Source organism: Trichechus manatus, unplaced genomic scaffold (assembly GCF_000243295.1).
Source record: "Trichechus manatus latirostris isolate Lorelei unplaced genomic scaffold, TriManLat1.0 scaffold00085, whole genome shotgun sequence".
NCBI classification, from domain to species: Eukaryota; Metazoa; Chordata; class Mammalia; order Sirenia; family Trichechidae; genus Trichechus; species Trichechus manatus.
Genome location: NW_004444021.1, coordinates 6,442,176 through 6,451,517, shown reverse-complemented (window position 1 = coordinate 6,451,517; position 9,342 = coordinate 6,442,176).

Sequence of the window (9,342 nt, the reverse complement as noted above, 5' to 3'; positions counted from 1 at the left end):
GTTGGATTCCTATACACCAGTAAGGAGAATGATGAAAAGGAGAACAATACCATAATAGCCCCTAAAAAAGTAATAAAATACTTAGGAATAAATCTAACCAGAGTTGTAAAAGACCTATACAAAGAAAACTACAAAACACTACTGCAAGAAACCCAAAGGGATCTACATAAATGGAAAACTATACCATGCTCGTGGATAGGTAGACTCAACATTGTGAAAATGACAATTCTACCCAAAGCAATTTACAAATACAACACAATCCCGATCCAAATACCAACAACATTCTTTAAAGAGATGGAAAAACTAATCATTAACTTTATTTGGAAAGGGAAGAAGCCCTGGATAAGTAAAGCTCTACTGAAGAAGAAGAAGAAAGTAGAAGGACTCGCACTACCTACCTCAGAACCCACTATACAGCTACAGTAGTCAAATAGCCTGGTACTGGTACAACAACAGATACATTGACCAATGGAACAGAATTGAGAACCCCGATGTAAATCCATCCACCTACAGTCACATGATCTTTGACAAGTGCCCAAAGTCCATTAAATGGGGAACAGACAGTCTTTTTAACAAACGGTGCTGGCAAAACTGGATGTCCATCCACAAAAAAATGAAACAGGACCATACCTCACACCAAACACAAAAACTAATTCAAAATGGATCAAAGACCTAAATATAAAGCCCAAAATATAAAGTTCATAGAAGAAAAAATAGGATCAACGCTAGAGGCCCTAGTGCACGGCATTAACATGATACAAACTGTAACCAACAACACACAAAAGTCCAGAGGATTAGCTAGATAATTGAGATCTTCTTAAAAATTGAACACTTAAGCTCATCAAAAGAATTCACCAAAAGAGTAAAAACAGAACCTACAGACTGGGAAAAAAATCCTTGGACATTGCAAGTCAGACAAAGGTCTATTCTCTAAAACCTACAAGAAAATCCAACAACTCTACAATGAAAAGAAAAATAATCCAATTAAAAAATGGGCAAAGGAAATGAACAGACACGTCACCAAAGAAGACATTCAAGTGGCCAACAGACACATGAGGAAATGCTCATGATCACTAGCCATTAGAGAAGTGCAAATTAAAACCACAATGAAATACCATCTCACCCTGGCATTACTGGCACGAATCAAAAACACTGGAAATAACAAATGTTGGAGAGGCCGCCTGTGAGATCAGAAGTCTTATGCACTGCTGGTGGGAATGCATAATGATACAACCATTTTGGAAAATGATATGGTGCTTCCTTAGAAAGCTAGAAATAGCAATACCATACAATCCAGCAATCCCACTCCTAGGAATATATCCTAGAGAAATAGGAGTCATCACACAAATAGACATATGCACACCCATGTTCATTGCATCATTGTTCACAGTAGCTAAAAGATGGAAACAACCTAGACGCCCATCAACAGGTGAATGGATAAACAAACTATGGTACATACACACAATGGAGTATTATGCAATGAGAAAGAACAACAATGAATCTGTGAACCATCTCATAACGTGGATGAAACTGGAGGACATTATGCTGAGTGAGATAAGTCAATCACAAAAGGACAAATATTGTATGAGACCACTGGTGTAAAAACTCATGAAAAGGTTTACACACAAAAAGAAACAATCTTTGATGGTTACAAGGGATGCGAGGGGTGAGGGGAATACTAAATCAACAATAGATAAGTGGTAATGTTGGTGAAGGGCAAGACAGTACACAATACTGGGGAAGCCAGCACAACTTGTTCAAGGCAAGGTCATGGAAGCTCCATAGACACATCCAAACTCCCTGAGGGACCCAATTGCTGGGCTGAGGGCTGTGGGGACCATGGTTTCGGGAAACATCTAGCTCAATTGTCACAACATAGTTTATAAAGAAATTGTTCTAAGTTCTACCTTGGTGAGTAGCATCTGGGGTCTTAAAAGCCTATGAGCAGCCATCTAAGATACTCCACTGGTCTCAGCCCTTGGGGAGCAAGGGAGAATGAAGAAAACAAGATACAAGGGAAAGATTAGTCCAAAGGACTAATGGACCACAACTATTACGGCCTCCACCAGACTGAGTCCAGTACAACTAGATGGTGCCCAGCTACCACCACTGCCTCCTCTTACAGGGATCACAATAGAGGGTCCCAGACAGATCTGGAGAAAAATGTAGAACAAAATTCTAACTCACAAAAAAATGCCAGACTTACTGGCCTGATAGACACTGGAGAAACCCCAAGAGTATGGCCCCCAGACACCCTTTTAGCTCAGTAATGAAAGTCACTCCTGAGGTTCACCCTTCAGCCAAAGATTAGACAGCCCCATAAAACAAAATGAGACTAATGGGGCACAACAGCCCAGTGACAAGGACTAGAAGGCAGGAGAGGACAGGAAAGCTGGTAATAGGGAACCCAAGGTCTAGAAGGGAGAGCGTTGACATGTCGTGGGGTTGTTAACCAATACCATGAAACAATATATGTACTGTTTGATGAGAAACTACTTGTTCTGTAAACCTTCATGTAAAGTACAATTTAAAAAAAAAAAAAAAGAAACATGAAAAAAACAAGTGAATAAGGTATGACTTTCTCCTCCTGGGAACTGCTTCTGGAGTGGGAGAGATGGAAAATAAGCCCTTAATATAGTAAGCATGGAGAACTGGTGGCACACTGGTTAAGAAATCACTTGCTAACCAAAAGGTCGGTGGTTCGAATCCACCAGCTGCTCCTTGGAAATCCTATGAGGCAGTTCTACTCTGTCCTGTAGGGTTGCTGTGAGTCAGAGTCGACTCTATGGCCATGGGTATGCTAAGTATGCTAATTGAGCTGTTTTTCTGAGTTACAAGCAAAAGGTTGATGATATAACAAACAGAAATGCATAAACAATCATAACTTCTAAGTGCACCACGCAAATAGCACACAGGTAATTTTCAAAAAATTTTACTGCCACAGCATAGCGCGCAAAGCAATCACCATCAACATGGTCCATAGCATTAGAGAAATGTCAGAAGATTGCATGATATAACAGGCCCGTTCCTTTTAGTTGCTGGGTTGTAGGATTGTCAGGTAGCTATGTAAGCCATCCATGTCTGTCCAGGCTGTATATCTAGCCTAATCACACATATTGTTTTGGTTTAGAACTTCTATGTTATTCGAGATACGTCCAAGGAATGATAAAGGGAAGGTATATTTAAAATAATGAGCAATAGTACTAAATAAAGGAGAAACTTATCCCTTGCTATTTATTATCCAGTAAATCTTTAATAATTAGTATTTATTTTATATCATATATCATTCATTCATTAAACATCAATTTATGAAAACTTTCATTTCAGGTCAACCTACATTTATTTAAAGTCAAGTAACATGGTAGTTGCTATTCATCATACCTCTTAGAATCAAATATACATTACTGTACTTTCACATTATTGCAAACATAAGCTTGTTTGTCTACAAGTTTGTGTATTCCTTAAGAATTGGAAATAGATGTTTTTTTTTTATAAACCCAGAAACTAATATGTTGAGTTGAACACGGTTTTTGGATTGTATTGATTGAAGCATTGTGTTACTAAACTTCTAAGTTTCAAGTAACAATTTTATCCTTTTAAAAAAATACTTTAAAATGGTTTAAAAGTTTTCCCTGTGGTAATATCACTTCACTTGAATTTAGATACGCTGTTTTGAATGTGAGGTAACAGTTTGGAGTAAGAGTTGTTATAAAAGTTCATCTCAGTGCACAATAGAATAGAAATCACGTAATTGAGAGTAGAGAGATGAAGAGGTCAGGAAGAAGAATTACTCTTCCAATATGCCTGGTTATGAAAAGAAGGGATAAGACTGAGACTTAACCATAATAAGGTAACATACATCTACCTGTCTTCCATTATAAATCAACAGAGCTTTCCTTTAGCTTTACTATTTCTGTCTCACCCAGGGTTCACTGATAGGGCGTGGCAGCAAAAATATGACCATCTGAGTCCCATTCTACCACCTACTAGCTTCATAACCCTAGATACAACAAATACTATCCATAAGCCTCCATTTATTCAAACTGTTAAATGTAAATAATAATGTCACACTTCTAAGGTAATCATAAGTTTACAAAACAAGCATTTGAGAAAATGCTAATACAGCATCTGACACATGTTAAGACTATAAATGCTGATGTTACCAATGGAACTCTGTTTCATTATGCTCTAATAGCATCAATAGACAGTAGGTTATTAGATTTACTATTAAAATACATTTCTCATAGACAATGCAGTTGAAATATTAAATATTCATGTAACAGTATATGTAGTCCATATATAGCATAAGATGATGGTAGAGTGTGTGATTTAATGCTAAACTTCATACAACCATTCCCATATACAGCTATTGATTGTACAGTTTTCTTGCCAAAACATTAATGAGGTTGTGTTCAGGGAATTTGTTTCAAAATAATAAAGTTTCTATGAACTTTTTATAGTCTACAAATATTTGAGAAATCCCTGACCAAACTGTGAGTTAAATTAGTTTAATATAATTTTGTACCTAACCTTAATTGAGGGCTGTTGTAAATATGTGCCAGGCATTGTCCTCTCCAAACATTAATGAATCCTCTTAACCAACATATAAAGTTGGGACTAATGTTATTTCCTCACCCCTCCGTCTCACGCACGTATTTTACAGAGGGGAGCTTGAAACTTAGAAAAGATAAATAAACAGCCCCCTGTCTGACATTTCACAAGAAGCAGAAATGAGAAGATACTGCTTACTGTTTTACAACTAGGACAAAGGGATGTGGTTAAAAGAAAAATCACGTTCATATAAGGGGAGAGAAATTAATATTTACTATGGAAACACTTTTGAAAGATATGCAGTTTTTCATTCTTTTCACTGGTTCAACAGCATAAATAAATTAAGGAAATGTTGACTATATCTAAAATGTTGGAGTTAGGATGAACTATAAGAATGCACACTAAAATGTTTAATAATCCAGTTGGGATACATGTCTTTTTGTTACAAAACTATAAGTAGTTTCCAAAAACTAGAAGCAGTTTCTTTTTCAAATGAAGAAAAGTAGAAGAATAGGGAGAGTTTTTGTTTGTTTGTTTTTTTAACACATATCATATGATTGACAGAAAATTAAAATCTCTTTTGACAAAGGCATTTGACTTAAATTGATGTTTAATATTCAAGAAGAAAGAGGGAAGAACATGAGTACTTATGTCAAGTATCCTGTATGGTTTTAGGTTCTCCATTTGTCCCAGAGTAAGCTCCATGAAATTAACTAAAATTTGACCTGGGATCAACTATTTCATAAAGACCGCAATAAATGTTTTAATGGCATTTGATCCAACACTTGCAGTTCAGTAAGATGATTTTCTCTATATGTCACAAGAAACATTTCAGGAGAAATATTTTATGGTAGAGAAGCAATCACTCCAGTTTTTTATTTGAACTTTTATAATTTCCAAAGAATAAATATTTTTGTTTTCCAAATAAAAAGAAAATGTAGCCAGCAAGAGAGACTATATTAGTGTTAGTTTTGTGGATAGAAACGAAGCAACTAAACTTGCCAAGTATGTTGGCTTAAAAATGTTGGTTTTAGTACTAAAATGAAATCAAATGGCACAGATGACAAGTGTGAGATTACGCTGCTGCCAATTTAATTCCTATGTCAGAAAACCGCTGGTTACTAGGTGTGATTCTTTGATGTATTGGTCCTCTCCCCACCACCTTCTTCAGTGGTTTCAATTTTATTTATACTGTAGTGTAATAAAACTAGTAAAGTATGTTGGATTAAAAAAAAAAAAATGTTTCCAGAACATGTTTAAAAACACAAGACCAAAGCGTAATTCAAACAAATGTCAATATGTAAAAGCATTTTAACAGACCCTCCCCATTCACCAGGGACATTCTTATCAAAAATATATTTGAGTCCAAAGCCAGGCCAATTAGTTGATGGAGAGAGTATAAGAATTAGTGTAGGAAAACACTTCTTTACAATCACAAATAACTCCTCAGAGAGATGACATACAGAGATCAGACTTCTGTCAAATTCTGTTCATGGACTCTTAGATGACGAGGGAGAGGCACAATGCAGAAATGGATCAAAACAGAAAGTGCCTGCCCAAGCCCAGAGTCCTAAGTGTTGAGTAGAATGTGTGAAAAAAAAATTAATATTACAGGGAAACATATAATGTAAACTAAAGAAGGAACTAACATTGATTTGTTCCAAATATATATACAGATGGGTTGAGGAACCCCAGACAGAAAGACGCACATAAACCATACACACTCCTCAATACCCAGAGACACCTGCAGTCTGACGTGTTGTTTCTTTAAAAATAAAGATTGCCCATGGCTACTACCTTCTGTTTCTGTTTAAGTTTTGATGAAAGCGACATGAATTTATTTCATCTTATCAATGTCTCCACAGTTCTTTACATTCATTTTGCTTTGTACATACCTCGGAGAGCTGAAATATGTAAGCATTATTAATTTTATTGTGACTATAGAAGAAACTGACATGCTCTTTCATCTTTCTAGGTTTAAAATGGAGGAGACAACATGAAAGTAGTCTTTGGGGAAAGGGAGTGTTTAGTATACAATTCAACAGAAGTTCACAGAAGAGGTATTCTTTGTTCACAAATTTTGTGTTCTCTGGGCATCTGTAGTAGATTTCATTGGCAATTTCCATTCAGAAATTCCTAATTTTCTAAAACCAAGAGATTCAAAAGAAAAATGCCATGAGATTCATTAATGTAAATAATTATTTAATTGTTGAAAAATGATATACTGGGAACATTTAAAGAAGATGTGGAAGTAAGAAGTCTTGATACGACAAAAAACCAAGCCAAATCCATTGCTGTCAAGTCATCTTTGATTCATAGTGACCCTATAGGACAGAGTAGAACTGTCCCATGGGGTTTCCAAGGCTGTAAATCTTTACAGGAGCAGACTGCCACGTCTTTCTCCCATGGAGTGGCTGGTGGGTTAGAACTGCAGGCCTTTCTGTTAGCAGTTGAGTGCTTAACCACTGTGCCACCAGGGCTCCCTGAACTGATATAACTTCTGACAAATTAGAACATTCCTACAAAGACCAGGACATGTCAAGGGAAATTTTTCCATTTCAATATGAGCAGTACTCGCAGGTCTGTTCCCAATTCCCACTTATTTTCCTCCAACAAGTCCTTGTGATTGAATCCACGTATTTTATTTTCTGGCTTTCATAATCATTTTTCTCACCAATATTAATCTTCTACTGGGCTGAATACAGAGCAGGATACTATTTACCAGTTTCTTGTTTAGGCTGTTATCTGCTGTTTCTCACTTAGGCTGCTATTGTGTTTTCGGCACATGAACATTTTGGTTTGGATTTCTTTTAAGATATCCTTACCCCCAGTAACTAAGATTAAAAAGAGAGAGAGAGAAACAGAAAGAGAGGGAGAGAGAGAGAGACGTGTTAAAGAGTCACAAGTGAACTTGTTGATTTTTAATATATATATCTGATTGGCCACCACATGTCTGTCAGTTTGTCATACTGTGGTGGCTTTTGAGTTGCTGTGATGCTGGAAAATATGCCACCAATATTTCAAATGCCAACAGGGTCACCATTGGTGGACAAGTTTCAGCAGAGCTTCCAGACTAAGACAGACTAGTAAGAAGGACCTGGAAGTCTACTTCTGAAGAAATTGACTAGTGAAAACCTTATGAATAGCAGTGGAATATTTTCTGTTTTAGTGCAGGAAGATGAGCCTCTCAGGTTTGAAGGCACTCAAAATACAACTAGTGAAGAGCTGCCTCCTCAAAGTAGAGTCAACCGACCTTAATGACGTGAATAGAGTCAAGAGTCAAGCTTCTGGTACCTTCATTTGCTGATCTGGCATGACTCAAAATAAGAAGAAATAGCTTCAAAAATCCATTAATAATCAGAATGTGGAATGTACAAAGTATGAATTCAGGAAAATTAGAAGTTGGCAAAAATGAAATAGAACACATAAAGATCAATATTCTAGGCATCAGTGAGCTAAAATGGACCGGTATTGGCCATTTTGAATCAGACAATCTTATGGTATCCTATGCCAGGAATGACAAATTGAAGAGGAATGGCATTGTGCTCATGGTCAAAAAGAACATTTCAAGATCTATCCTGAAGTACAACCCTGTCAGTGATAGGATAATATCCATATGCCTACAAGGAAGACCAGTTAATACCACCATTATCCAAATTTACGCACCAACCTCTGATGCTAAAGATGAAGAAATTTAAGACTTTTAACAACTTCTGCAGTCTGAAATTGCTTAAACATGCTATCCAGATGCATTGATAATTACTGGTGATTGGAAAGTAAAAGTTGGAAACAAAGAAGAAGGATCAGTAGTTGGAAAATATGGCCTTGGTGATAGAAACGATGCCAGAGATCACACGATACAATTTTGCAAGACAAAGGACTTATTCACTCTAAATACCTTTTATCAACAACATAAAAGGCAACTACACAAGCGGACCTCACTGGATGGAAAACACAGGAATCAAATCGACTACATATGTGGAAAGATAACAATGGAAAACCCCAATATCATCAGTCAAAACAAATCCAGGGGCCAACTACTAAACTGACCATCAGTTGCTCATATGTAAGTTTAAGGTGAAGCTGAAGAAAATTAAAACAAGTCCACAAGAACCAAAATACAACCTTGAATACGTCCCACCTTAATTTGGAGATCATCTAAAGAATAGATTTGATGCATTGAATACTAATGATCAAAGACCAGATGAGTTGTGGGATGACATCAAGAGCATCATACATGAAAAAAGCAAAAGATCATTAAAAAGAAGGGAAAGAAAGAAAACACCAAAATGGATGTCCGAACAGACTCTGAAACTTGCCCTTGAATGTAGAGTAGCTAAAGGGAGTGGAAGAAATGATGAAGTAAAAGAACGGAACAGAAGATTTCAAAGGACAGCTTGAGAAGACAAAGTAAAGTATTATAATTAAATGCACAAAGACCTGGAGTTAGAAAACCAAAAGGGAAGAACACGCTTGGCATTTCTCGAGCTGAAAGAACTGAAGACAAAATTCAAGCTTCGAGTTGCAATACTGAAGGATTCTATGGGCAAAATATTGAATGATGCAGGAAACATCAAAAGAAGGTGGAAGGAATACACAGAATCACTGTACCAAAAATAACTGGTCAATGTTCAACCATTTCCGGAGGTAGCATATTATCAAGAATCGATGGTATTGAAGAAATCCAAGCTGTACTGAACGCATTGGCAAAAACAAGTCTCCAGGAATTGACAGAATACCAATCAAGATGTTTCAACAAGCTGATGCAGCACTCATCTATGCCAAGAAATT